The sequence below is a fragment of the Medicago sativa genome, chromosome 7 (assembly GCF_051527215.1).
Source record: "Medicago sativa cultivar Bolivia chromosome 7, Bolivia_mono, whole genome shotgun sequence".
Lineage (NCBI taxonomy): Eukaryota > Viridiplantae > Streptophyta > Magnoliopsida > Fabales > Fabaceae > Medicago > Medicago sativa.
This window is the reverse complement of record NC_140755.1, coordinates 20,810,782-20,824,016: the sequence shown is the minus strand read 5'-3', so window position 1 is coordinate 20,824,016 and position 13,235 is coordinate 20,810,782. Positions and strand designations below refer to the sequence as shown.

The window sequence follows — 13,235 nt, the reverse complement described above, 5'->3', positions numbered from 1 at the left end:
CGTTATTTTCTCTCTTCTTCCCCCATGTCTACGATGAACATGAGTGAGTAGACTTCTTCGTCTTGGGATTGTTGGGGAGTCTAATGACATAATCCTAAACAATCCAAGCTTAAACCCTAATTTTATGTAACCCTAATTTCTAATCTTGATTCATCGTCTTAACGTGGATTAACAATTATCAAACTGTGGAAGCGAAAGCGGAGGGTTTGATAATCGTTAATCCATCATCCCAAACATCAATTCATAAAGTGAGAGCGGAGTTTTGATGTTGGAACAAGTGAATCTAGACAATAATTGCAAAACAGTGAAATAGTCTTTGCAATTATTGAGACAAGAGTAGTTTCAATCCTCTATGCATCTTCTAGTAATCAAGTCAGCGAAATAGGCTTGGTTGCTAGAAGTAAACTCTCACCGGACTTTCATCGGAAAGGTGAGGGGCTAAGGGAAACCGGTCTTTAGAAATTAGTGTGTAAACCATGAAATTAGATGTTTAAGTCTTGTCTAGTGAAGGGTTTGTTATTATGACAAACCAATAATCCCAAGGCTCTTTATTATTATTGTTAATCACTTTCAGCAATCAAACCTCCTTTTACAAACTTTCTCCTCTTATAATCATTCTTTAAAAAGTTAATTAAGTTGAACAACTCCCTAGCGGAATGATACTTTACTTACTACTATTACTTCGATAGGCCGTGCACTTGCGGTTTGGCCCTATCAAGTTTTTGGCGCCGTTGCCGGGGAGTTAACTAATTTGATTAACTTTTTCTTAGTGATTAGAATTCTCTCTTCTTCTTCTTTTTCTTTTTATTTTTAACTTTTTATTTTTCCTTCATCATTAACTTCTTGGAAAGCATAAAGATAATACCAACATGGCTGAAAGACGTGCTCTTAAAGAATACGTGACTCCTTCAACGGAAGAGCCATATGCTATTATTGTGTATCCAACGGTTGAAGATGAAGACTTTGAAATTAAGCCTGCCCAACTTAAGATGGTGCAGCAAAATTATTTTTCGGGATCCCCCGATGAGGATCCCAATCTCCATATCTCAACTTTTTGGCGGCTCACCGTAACATATAAGAAAAACCAAGAAACTTTAAGACTGCATCTCTTCCCTTTTTCTCTAAAAAACAAGGCTCTTAATTGGTTCCATTCCCTAAGAGTTGGTTCCATCACCTCATGGGACCAATTGAAGCGTGAATTTCTCATCTGTTTCCTTCCCCCATCTAAAATCGGCCAACTAAGGGCAAAGCTTTTCCAATTCACTCAAAAAGAGGGGGAATCTCTTCATGATTCATGGGGACGTTTTAAGGATATGCTTAAACTTTGCCCCCTCCATGGACTAGAGGAATGGTTGATCATCCACACTTTTTACAATGGTTTATCTCATGCTACTAAAATCTTTGTTGATACAGCTGCAGGTGGTGCTCTAATGAACAAGGACTTCGAAACAGCTTATGCCTTGATTGAAGACATGGCTCGAAATCTCTTTCTATGGACTGATGAAGAATTCACTACAAAGTCTTCACCCTCCAAAAAGAGGGCAGGTATGTACGAAGTCTCTAACTATGACCACCTTGCTTCTAGGATTGATGCACTAACCCACAAATTTGAAAAACTTAATGTTAGTGATACTACTTCTACTTCTACATCTCCTTGTAAAACATGTAGTGAATGCAAACTAGGTAGTGTTGAGCAAATAAACTTTATTCAAAACAACCAAGGGGTAAGTTTTGACCAAAGCCCTAATGAAAATCCCTTGGTTCAAGGAACAACACCAACAAGTTATGCTAATGATCAAAAGGTTATTCAAAAGTCTAATCTTGAACTTTTAATGGAAAATTATCTTCTTAACCAATCCGAGCAGCTCAAGGAGCTTGCAAATCAAACTAGACTTTTGAATGACTCTTTTGTTACACTTACATCAAAAGTAGACTCTATTTCCTCTCACAACAAAGTCTTAGAAGCTCAGCTCTCTCTAGTTGTTCAATTTTGCCAACCTAGAATGAACGCCGTTACACTTAGGAGTGGTAAGCAATTAGAAGACCCCTTAAGAGTCAAGCCTAGTGAGGAAGAGACTAGTGAACCACAAGGTGAGATGACTAAAGAAGAGAGTGAGAAACCACAAAGTGAGGAAGTTACACCACCTCCCTTCAAACGAAAAATTCCTTTCCCTCAAAGATTTGCCAAGTCTAAGCTTGGTGAGCAATTTAAAAAGTTCATTCAAATGATGAATAAAATCTACATTGATGTTCCCTTCACCGATGTCCTAACTCAAATGCCTACCTATGCTAAATTTTTAAAAGAAATTCTTTCAAAAAAGAGAAAAATTGAGGAAAGTGAAACGGTGAACCTTACAGAGGAATGTAGTGCCATCATCCAAAATAAGTTGCCACCCAAGCTTAAGGATCCAAGAAGTTTCTCCATACCTTGTGTCATAGGGTCTGAAATAGTAAAGAGGGCAATGTGTGAATTAGGAGCTAGTGTCAGTTTGATGCCTTTATCTCTTTACGAAAGATTGGGGTTGGGGGAACTTAAGTCAACTAGGATGACACTACAATTAGCGGACCGTTCCCTTAAGTATCCAGCTGGAATCATAGAGGATGTCCCTGTCAAGGTAGGGGAAATCTATGTCCCTACGGACTTTGTTGTGATGGAAATAGAGGAGGATAACCAAGTACCAATACTTTTGGGAAAGCCCTTCCTTGCTACCGCTGGGGCTATAATTGATGTTAAACATGGGAAGTTGGAATTTAATGTTGGTGAAGATACTGTTGAATTTGAACTTGCTAAACTAATGAAAAATCCCTCCATTAAAGATTCTTGTTGTATGTTAGATATAATTGACTGTTGTGTGAAAGAGTGCTCCTTAGCATCAACTACACATGATGGTTTGGAGGTGTGCTTGGTTAGTGATGCAGGTACAAAACTAGAAGGAGATGCCAAGGCCTACGAGGAGTTATTGAATGAAAACCTTCCCATGCAAGGTTTGGGAATGGAAGAATTAAAAAGGGAAGAAGCAGCCCCTCTATCGAAAGAGGCACCAAAGGTGGAGCTCAAGCCACTCCCACCAAGCTTGAGGTATGAATTCTTGGGCCCTAACTCAACCTACCCTGTTATTGTGAATGCAAGCTTGAATAAGGTAGAAACTGAAAAATTGCTTTATGTTCTCAAGAAATACCCTAAAGCCATAGGTTATACTATTGATGACATTAAGGGAATAAACCCCTCATTGTGTACACATAGGATATTGCTTGAGGAGGACTATAAGCCCTCCGTTGAACACCAAAGAAGATTAAATCCTAACATGAAAGAAGTTGTGAAAAAGGAAGTCTTAAAGCTCCTATATGCAGGTGTTATCTATCCAATTTCTGATTCTAAATGGGTTAGCCCGGTTCAAGTAGTACCTAAAAAAGGTGGTCTCACAGTTATTAAAAATGATAAAAATAAATCCATTGCAACTAGAACCGTCACCGGTTGGAGGATGTGCATTGACTATAGGAAGCTTAATAAAGCAACCCGTAAAGATCACTTCCCACTCCCCTTTATAGACCAAATGTTAGAAAGGTTAGCTAAGCATTCACACTTTTGTTACTTAGATGGCTATTCTGGATTCTTCCAAATACCTATTCACCCTAATGACCAAGAGAAAACTACTTTCACATGTCCCTTTGGTACCTTTGCCTATAGGAGAATGCCCTTTGGTCTTTGTAATGCCCCCGCTACCTTTCAAAGATGCATGATGTCTATTTTTTCTGATTTTGCTGAAGATATAATGGAAGTTTTTATGGATCATTTTTCTGTGCATGGATCTAGTTTTGATAATTGTTTGACTAACCTGGAAAAAGTTTTGGAAAGATGTGAACAGGTGAACTTAGTGTTGAATTGGGAAAAATGTCACTTCATGGTAAGAGAAGGAATTGTCCTAGGACACTTAGTCTCTGAACGAGGTATAGAGGTAGATAAAGCAAAAATTGAAATTATTGAAAAAATGTCTCCTCCTACCTCGGTCAAAGAAGTTAGAAGCTTCCTAGGACACGCGGGATTTTACCGCCGTTTCATTAAAGATTTTTCTTCAATCACTAAGCCACTAACAAGCTTGCTCCTTAAGGATGCAGATTTTGTGTTTGATGATGCATGCCTAAAAGCATTTTGCAGGTTAAAAGAAGCCTTGGTCACTGCCCCAATCATACAACCACCGGATTGGAACTTACCTTTCGAAATAATGTGTGATGCAAGTGACTATGCAGTTGGGGCTGTGTTGGGACAAAGAAAAGACAATAAAATGCACGCCATTTATTATGCAAGTAAGACCCTTGATGGGGCACAGGTAAATTATGCTACAACTGAGAAGGAAATGTTAACAGTAGTCTATGCTATTGACAAGTTCAGGCCATACTTGGTAGGATCAAAAATCATTATTTACACAGATCACTCGGCAATAAAATATTTGTTAAACAAAAATGATGCCAAACCGAGGTTGATCCGATGGATTTTGCTCCTCCAAGAATTCGATATTGAAATAAAAGATAAAAAGGGCACTGAAAATGTTTTGGCTGATCACCTGTCCCGCCTAAGGGAACCCAATGAGGACGAGTTGCCTTTGGATGATTCTTTTCCGGATGACCAATTCTTCTTATTGGCGCAAACTAACGCACCTTGGTATGCAGATTTTGTTAATTTTCTTGCAGCAGGAGTACTACCGCCTAACTTGAACTACCAGCAAAAGAAAAAATTCTTCCATGATCTCAAGCACTACTATTGGGATGAGCCTTACCTCTTCAAAAGAGGTTCAGATGGGGTTTTTCGAAGATGCATCCCTGAAAGCGAGGTAAGTAGTATTCTTCACCATTGTCATTCCTCCTCCTATGGTGGCCACGCCAGTAGTCAAAAAACTTCTTTCAAAATTCTTCAATCTGGTTTCTGGTGGCCATCACTCTTTAAGGACGTGCATCTCTTTGTTTCTAAATGTGACAATTGTCAACGCACCGGTAATATTACTAAAAGGAATGAAATGCCCTTGAAAAATATCCTTGAAGTGGAAATTTTCGATGTATGGGGTATTGATTTCATGGGGCCATTTCCTTCCTCTTTTGGTAATCAATACATATTAGTGGCTGTTGACTATGTGTCCAAATGGGTTGAGGCCATTGCTTCCCCCACCAATGATGCACATGTAGTTATGAAATTGTTCAAAAAAGTTATCTTTCGAAGGTTTGGGGTGCCAAGGGTTGTCATAAGCGATGGAGGGTCTCACTTCATTTCTAAACATTTTGAAAAACTTTTACAAAAATATGGAGTGAAACATAAAGTTGCAACACCCTATCACCCGCAAACTAGTGGACAAGTTGAGGTCTCAAATAGACAAATAAAGGCCATTCTTGAAAAGACAGTTTATATCTCTAGGAAAGATTGGTCAAGTAAGCTTGATGATGCTCTTTGGGCCTATCGAACGGCTTACAAAACTCCCATTGGAATGACTCCTTTTAAGCTAATTTATGGGAAATCTTGTCACCTCCCGGTTGAACTCGAGCACAAGGCTTATTGGGCAATTAGGAACCTTAACTTGGACCCAAATTTAGCCGGTCAAAAAAGGAAACTTCAACTAAGTGAGTTAGAAGAACTTAGGATAGATGCCTATGAGAATGCTCGCATTTATAAAGAAAGAACTAAAAAATGGCATGATAAGCATATCATCAAAAATGACTTCAAAATTGGTGACCTTGTGCTGCTCTTTAACTCTAGGATGAAGCTCTTTCCGGGAAAACTAAGGTCTAGGTGGTCTGGTCCATTTCAAGTTCGCAAGGTCTATCCCTATGGGGCTATTGAAATCTTTTCTGAAAAAACCGGACCATTCAAAGTTAACGGACAAAGGCTAAAAGTTTACAATGTAGGAGAAGGGACTGAAGTAGTGGCTGCTTGGAGACTTATTGACCCGCCTTAAAGTTGTTTTTCTTTTCGTCAAGCTAATGACGGTAAAAGAGCGCTTCGTGGGAGGCAACCCACGCATATAACTGCTTTTGTTTTGTTTTTCTTTGTTTTAAGTTGTTTTGTAGGTAATTGTCCAAGTGTGATTTGACAAGAAATCAAGAAATTGAAAATTTTTGAAGTCTCCTTACCAGAATATTGGCACGGCCCGTGCTGAGGATGGCACGGCCGTGCCATCATTTTTAAGCAAAAAAAAAAAAAAAGGAGGCCAGCCACAGAATGTTGGCACGGCCCGTGCTGAGGTTGGCACGGCCGTGCCAGCTTGCAGATTCCAAAATTCAACATTTTTTTGCTATTTATAGCACATTTTGAGCTTTCTGCACCCTTTTCTACTTCTTCTACTTCTTCTTCTTCTCTTTTAATTTCTTTTTCTTTTGAATCATTGAGGACAATGCTTCCCCTAAGTGTGTGTGCGTGTGTGTGTGGGGGGGGGGGGGGGGGGGGGGGGGCTAATAAAGTGTCTAGAGTCGTAGTGTTCCCAAACTCCCTTGAACTTTATTCTTTTTGTTTTGTTTTTATAGTGAAAGGCATGACTAGTAGCTTGTTTTTAATGTAAAAAATGGCATGAAATTTTTTGTTTTGTCTCTTCTTTAGGTTGCTTCTTGTACATGAAAGTAGTTTATTGTGTTTCTTATGTTCTTGCTATACCCATGTCTTGTTTTATTGTGAAAATTCTCCAATGAGAAAAGCACCCGGTTGCAATCCTTGAGCAAATGTATGAATAGGTATTTTAAGGAACACGTTCTATCTTTAATGTTAACTTAGACCCTTTAAAGTCTTAAGAGTAAAAGTAGTATAAGTTTGTGTGGGAAATTAATCAATGTTCTTAATTGCTATTTTCTTAAATTGTTAAAGTTATAATGGGGCGGGAGAATGGCACCAACATGTGGGGGAAAGGACAATCCCTAACTTCCTAATTGTGGTGGTGACTCCCTAAATTTGAACTTAAAGTGAAACAAATTCATCAATGCTAGGGGGAAAGGACAATTACATCCAAAAAGACTTCCTACGCGGAGATGAAACAAATAATTTTGCAGCACTGCTTAGGGTGATTTTGAATCTAGGGGGAAAGGACAATTACATCCGAGAAGACTTCCTATGAGGATAGATAGCCCCTAAGCATCTGCAGCCCCTTGTGCTTAATTGTTAAATCTAAATTTAATTTTAATTTAAATTTCCATCACTCTTATATGAAATGAAGAAAGGACTTTTCTCGGTTACTTTAGCACTAAGGATAGAACCTGTTCCTCATAATATCTATCTTATACAGGAGCAAGAAAAGGGTTGGACTGCACACACACACACACACACACACTCACTTGAGACTTGATGTTGGGTAGAATAGGTTCATGAGAAGTATTTGAAATTGTAATTAGTGTACTTGAAGCAAAACCTTTCTTTTGAGACATGGGTTCTTAATATTGCCATGAATAATCTTTTGTTGCTGCTATGTCTGTTGCCTTTTGCTTGAGGACAAGCAAATATTCAAGTGTGGGGGAGTTTGATGAGTCATAGATTAGTCTAATTTAATGCATTATTTAGTTTAGTTTTATTAAAGATTTAGTTTTATTTTATTGCATTTTATTTCCTTTTAGAATATTTTACTTTAAATTGCTTTTTGATTGGGCCAAACCGCAAGTGCACGGCCTATCGAAGTAATAGTAGTAAGTAGAGTTATCGTTCCGCTAGGGAGTTGATCAATCCAATTAGCTTTTTTATAATTGATTAGAAGGGAAAGAAATAAGAAGTTTGGAGAGTGCAGTTTTTGAAGGTAAATAACAATAATATTAAAAAGCCTTGGGATCATTGGTTCATCATAATAACGAATCTTTTCACAAGCAAGCCTTAAACTTATAATTAAACGTTAATCCTAATTACTAAGGACAAGTTTCTCTTTAGCATATCACAGCTCCTCTCGAAGTCAGTGAGTGTATCCCTCCAACAATCACACCTATTCTCATGGGTGATTGCCTTTGGGACCCTTGAAGATCGAAACTTTATATGTCCCAAGGTTTGCTAGACTATTCTCATGTTTCGCAAACCTTGTCTAAATTCACTTGTTCGGATATCAAAGCTCCGCATTCGCTTTATGAATTGATATCTATGATGATGAATTAACCATTATCAAACCCTCCGCGTTCGCTTCCACAGTTTGATAATAATTAATTCATGTTAAAACGGTGAATTTAGATTAGGAATTAGGGTAACAATTAATTAGGGTTTAAGACTTGGCTTGATCCGGATTACGTCATTAGACTTATCCAACGATCCCAAGACAAAGAAGTCTACTCACTCATGTTCATCGTAGACATGGGGGAAGAAGAGAGAATGCGATAAAAGTAAATTGCAAAGAAGAAAGTAAAACGAAATAAAGACTTTATTGAAATAGCAATTGAAATAAACAAAGTAAAAGATGATTGTTTATGGTGGAGAGCTACTCTATTTATAGCTTTACAATCGACTTAGAAACTAAGCAACTAAAAGGGTAAAACAGTAAAGCTGCAACAGGGTAACTTGGGCCCGAAGAAAAAGCAGCAAAAGAGGCTCTGGGAGGTGGCACGGCCGTGCCACATGTTGGCACTGGCCGTGCCAAGCTTCTGACTTGGTGGGAACATATTTTTGTCCCGTATCTTCGTATTCTTGCGCTGTATTTGCTCCAGTCCTCTTTCTTTTGCTCCAAGACACCTTCCACCATATATTTATTCCTAAAATAAAATAAAACATAATTTGAAGTAAAATATTCTAATATAAAATAAAATGCAATAAAACTAAATCAAATCTAAAATAAAACTAAACTAAATAAGGCAATAAATTATACTATCTATGACTCATCAAACTCCCCCACACTTGAATCTTTGCTTGTCCTCAAGCAAAAGGTAGCAAACATAGCAGCAACAAAGATTGATTTATGGAAATATTAAGAACATAAGTCTCTAGAGAAAGGCCTTGCCTCAAGTACATTAATTACAATTTCAAATACTTCTCATGAACCTATTCTACCCAACATCAAGTCTCAAGTGAGTGTGTGTGTGCAGTCCAACCCTTTTCTTGCTCCTGTATAAGACAGATATTATGAGGAATAGGTTCTATCCTTAGTGCTAAAGTAACCGAGAAAAGTCCTTTCTTCATTTCATATAAGAGTGATGGGAATTCGAGTTAAAATTAAATTAGATATAACAATTAAGCACAAGGGGCTGCAGATGCTTAGGGGCTATCTATCCTCGTAGGGAGTCTTCTCGGATGTAATTGTCCTTTCCCCCTAGATTCAAAATCACCCTAAGTAGTGCTGCAAAATTATTGTTTGTTTCATCTCCGCGTAGGAAGTCTTTTTGGATGTAATTGTCCTTTCCCCCTAGCATTGATGGATTTGTTTCACTTTAGGTTCAAATTAGGGAGTCACCACCACAATTAGGAAGTTAGGGATTGTCCTTTCCCCCACATGTTGGTGCCATTCTCCCGCCCCATTTAACATTTAACAAATTAATAAGAATATAACAATTAAGAACAATTTGATTAATTTTCCCACACAAACTTATACTACTTTTACTCTTAAGACTTTAAAGGGTCTAAGTTAACACTAAAGATAGAACGTGTTCCTTAAAATACCTATTCATACAATTACTCAAGGATTGCAACCGGGTGCTTTTCTCATTGGAGAATTTTCACATTAAAACAGGATATGGGCATAGCAAGAACATAAGAAACACAAGAAACTACTTTTATGTACAAGAAACAACCTTTAGAGAAGAGACAAAACAAAAATTTTCATGCCATATTTACATTAAAAACAAGCTACTTAGTCATGCCTCTTGCTACAAAAACAAAACAAAAGAATAAAGTTCAAGGGAGTTTGGACACTACGACTCTAGACACTTTATTAGCCCCCCCCCCCCCCCCCCACACTTAGGGGAAGCATTGTCCTCAATGATTCAAAAGAAAAAGAAATTAAAAGAAGAAGAAGAAGAAGGAGTAGAAGAAGATGAAAGAAGGAGATGAGTAGAAGAATGAGAGAGATAGGGAGAAGAAGAAGGGAAGAGAGGAAGAGGAAAGCTCACATTTGTTTATTGAGGTCCGTAAGGAGGACCTTGAAGTTGGAGGTGTTGCATCATCCGACGGAGCATCTCATTATTTTCATCAGTGACACGGTTGCCCCTTTGAACTTCATTGCGAAGGCCGGAGATCTCAACACCTTGCCGTTGTTGCTCGGTGCTCATCCTCTCGATTTCATTGTGAATCCATGTCCATCTTTGATTTTCATGAAGCTCACCGGTTTCATGGCCATGGTGCCCCTCTTCATGGTGCAAGTGAGCACCTTCTCCTTCATCACGGTGCAAGTTAGCACCTTCTCCCGCATCATCATCTTGCTCACCAAGAACCTGCACATCATTAACATACAACCAATTTTCTTCCACCTCGGTGGTAGTCCGAGATGGGTTAGGCAATAAAAACATGATTGGCACGTTTAGCTTAAGTTGGTAATGGAGGGGTGGACGATGTTTGATGAAATTCATAGCAATAAGGGTCTCTATGTTAAGCCTATTGTTTCCCTCAATTGGTTTGATCTCCTCATCTTCACCCACTCCAAAACACCTAGCTATATATGTAATGATGCCACCCACCACTATGTCTCCTCTATCGGCCGGTCTAGTACCGACAAAGTCTAGGTGATCAATCAAATAAAAACAGGTATTGACGGGGTGGTTGTGGAGCATTGCCCAAAGCATGAACAATTCATCGGTTCTAGTGTTTCCTAGCTCGGTTCTACCCCAAATAGTGCAAGCCATTACCCTCTGAAGGTACCTAAGTACGGGGTTGTGAATATTGCTAGCTTTGTTCGCCCTAGGGACGTATTTGTTAAGACCGGTGATTTGTTTCCAAAAGGCAGCTGGGTCATAGTTATTCGGTTTAAGGCTGGGATCCCAATGATCATGAATATATCCCTCATTTGCAAAGCCTAAGGCATCACAAAAGTGCTGAAGTGACATGTCATAATCAATATTCATTAACCGGAAAACAACTCTATGGTTAGGGTTATCAAAATTCATCTTATCTTTAGTAAAATCTATTGAGCTCAAGAATTCATAAGTGAAATTTTCATAACCCCTCATAGGTGTCAGCAATTCAGTCCAACCTAACTTTCCTATCAACCTAGAAACATCATCAAACAGCTCTAGCATATCTAAAGTATGGGAATCAGGATAACGAGAAGGGTGCAGATGTTTAGAGATAAGATTTTTATACCTGTCCCTTTGCTTGTTGTTTTTGAACTGGATCCCATGATTCTTCACTTGGGCTTGCTTCTTTGGGGGAGGTCCTCCTTGAGAGCTTGCTGGTTCTTTACCACTTCTTCTTGAAGCCATTGACCTTTGGTAGAATTGGTTTTGAAGGTTTAGGGTTTGGGAAATTTTTTGGTGGAAAGGATTGGTTTAGGGTTGGGGATGATGTTTAAGGAAGTTTTGTTGGTTTCGATATGGAGATTGGTTAAGTTTTTGTGGTGTTTGGGTTAGGTTTTGAAGGATTAGGGTTTTGGTGAATTATGGGTTTGGATGGATGAAAGATGTTTTTGATTGGTGGTTTTTGTTTTGGGTGAAGTTTGTGGTTGATTGGTGAAAGAATGGAGTGATTTGGTTAAGAATTGAGGGAGATATGGTGGTTTGAAGGTTTGAAGGTTATGGAGGTTTAGAGAGAAGTTTGAAGGTAGAGAGAGGTTTGTGGTTTGAGAATGAGGGAGAAGAAGAGAAAAAATTTGTGATATAGGGTGCAAGAGGTCGGGCACGGCCGTGCCACCCTTGGCACGGGCCGTGCCATCATTCTGACTTCATATGCCCTTTTTTTTTCTTAAAAACTTGGCACGGCCGTGCCAATGCTAGCACGGGCCGTGCCACCTTTCTGGTCCTGGGGGCTTCAGAATTTTTCAATTTCTTGATTTTTTTCGAATCACACTTGGACAATTACCTACAAAACAACTTGAAACAAAGAAAAACAAAACAAAAGCGATTAAATGCGTGGGTTGCCTCCCACGAAGCGCTCTTTTAATGTCATTAGCTTGACGGTTAGAAAGAGTCCTTAGAATGGATCAAAGATATCATATTGTGTAGATGACGCTATAAAACGTTCTTTCACAACATGATCGTTAAGCATGCAACAAGAGTAAAGAGCGGGACCCTTCATAACATTTTCCAACTCGTATCCTACCATTTTATCACTCACCTGAAAGACTATCCTACCAAGTTTCACATCAATGAGAGCTCCCGCAGTTGCGAGGAAAGGTCTACCTAGGATTATAGGGACGTCGTCGTCCTCTTCAATGTCAACGACTACAAAATCAGTGGGGATGTATATCCCCTCTATCTTAATAGGTATGTCCTCGATAAATCCTACAAGTTTCATGGTAGAACGATCAGCTATCTTTAGTTCCATTTCGGTAGGTTTCAATTCTCCTATCCCTATCCTTTTAAAAAGAGACAAAGGCAGCAAACTAACACTAGCTCCTAAGTCACATAAGGCTTTGTTTATGGTTTCATTCCCAATTTCACATGGTATGGCAAAGCTACCTGGATCTCTAAGCTTAGGGGGTGCTTCTTGGATGATTGCACTAGTTTCCTTAGCCAAGGCTATTGTCTCATTATGCTCTATAGCCTTTTTCTTTGAAAAAATTTCCTTTAAAAACTTGGCATATAGAGGCATCCTAGACAAAGCTTCAGGTAAGGGAAGTTTAATGCAAATCTTCCTAAGTATGTTAACAAATTTTTCAAACTTACCCTCTAATTTAAGCTTTTCGGGATTTAAGGGGGGTGGAGTTTTGTTTTCTTCAAGTGGTTTAGCTTCTTCTATCACAACTTTATCACCTAAGGGCTTGACATTTTCTTTCCCAATGTTTTTAACCTTAGCAAAAGTTTCGCCTAACTTACTACCCCTAAAAGATATGACATTAACTTGGGCTTTGGGGTTGGCTTCGGTTTGACCAGGAAAGACTCCCGGTGTTTGGGAAGATGTAGCCACTTGTTGGGCTATTTGAGCGATTTGAGTTTCAAGCATTTTAGAGTGAGTAGCAATAGAATCAACCTTGGTATTGAGCTTGGAAAGAGAATCATTCAGAAATCCAGTTTGGTTTTTGAGTTCTTGAAGTTGTTTGTTTTGGTTGGCAATAGAATTTTCCAACAAAATTTCCAAATTGGATTTTTGAGTGAATCTTTGGTTGTTTGCATAACCGGGTGGTGCTACTTGTCCATAGGGATTTTGGTTTTTA

The 13,235-nt window shown here is 38.7% G+C and overlaps 1 non-coding gene across 1 annotated transcript; it reads right to left on the bottom strand.

The window, feature by feature from the left end:
- Positions 1 to 1,235: 1,235 nt before the first annotated feature.
- LOC146904956 (small nucleolar RNA R71) lies at positions 1,236 to 1,342 on the bottom strand. Its single transcript, XR_015020965.1, has one exon. It is a non-coding gene; the product is annotated as a small nucleolar RNA R71 (small nucleolar RNA).
- Between the last annotated feature and the right edge of the window lie 11,893 nt (positions 1,343 to 13,235).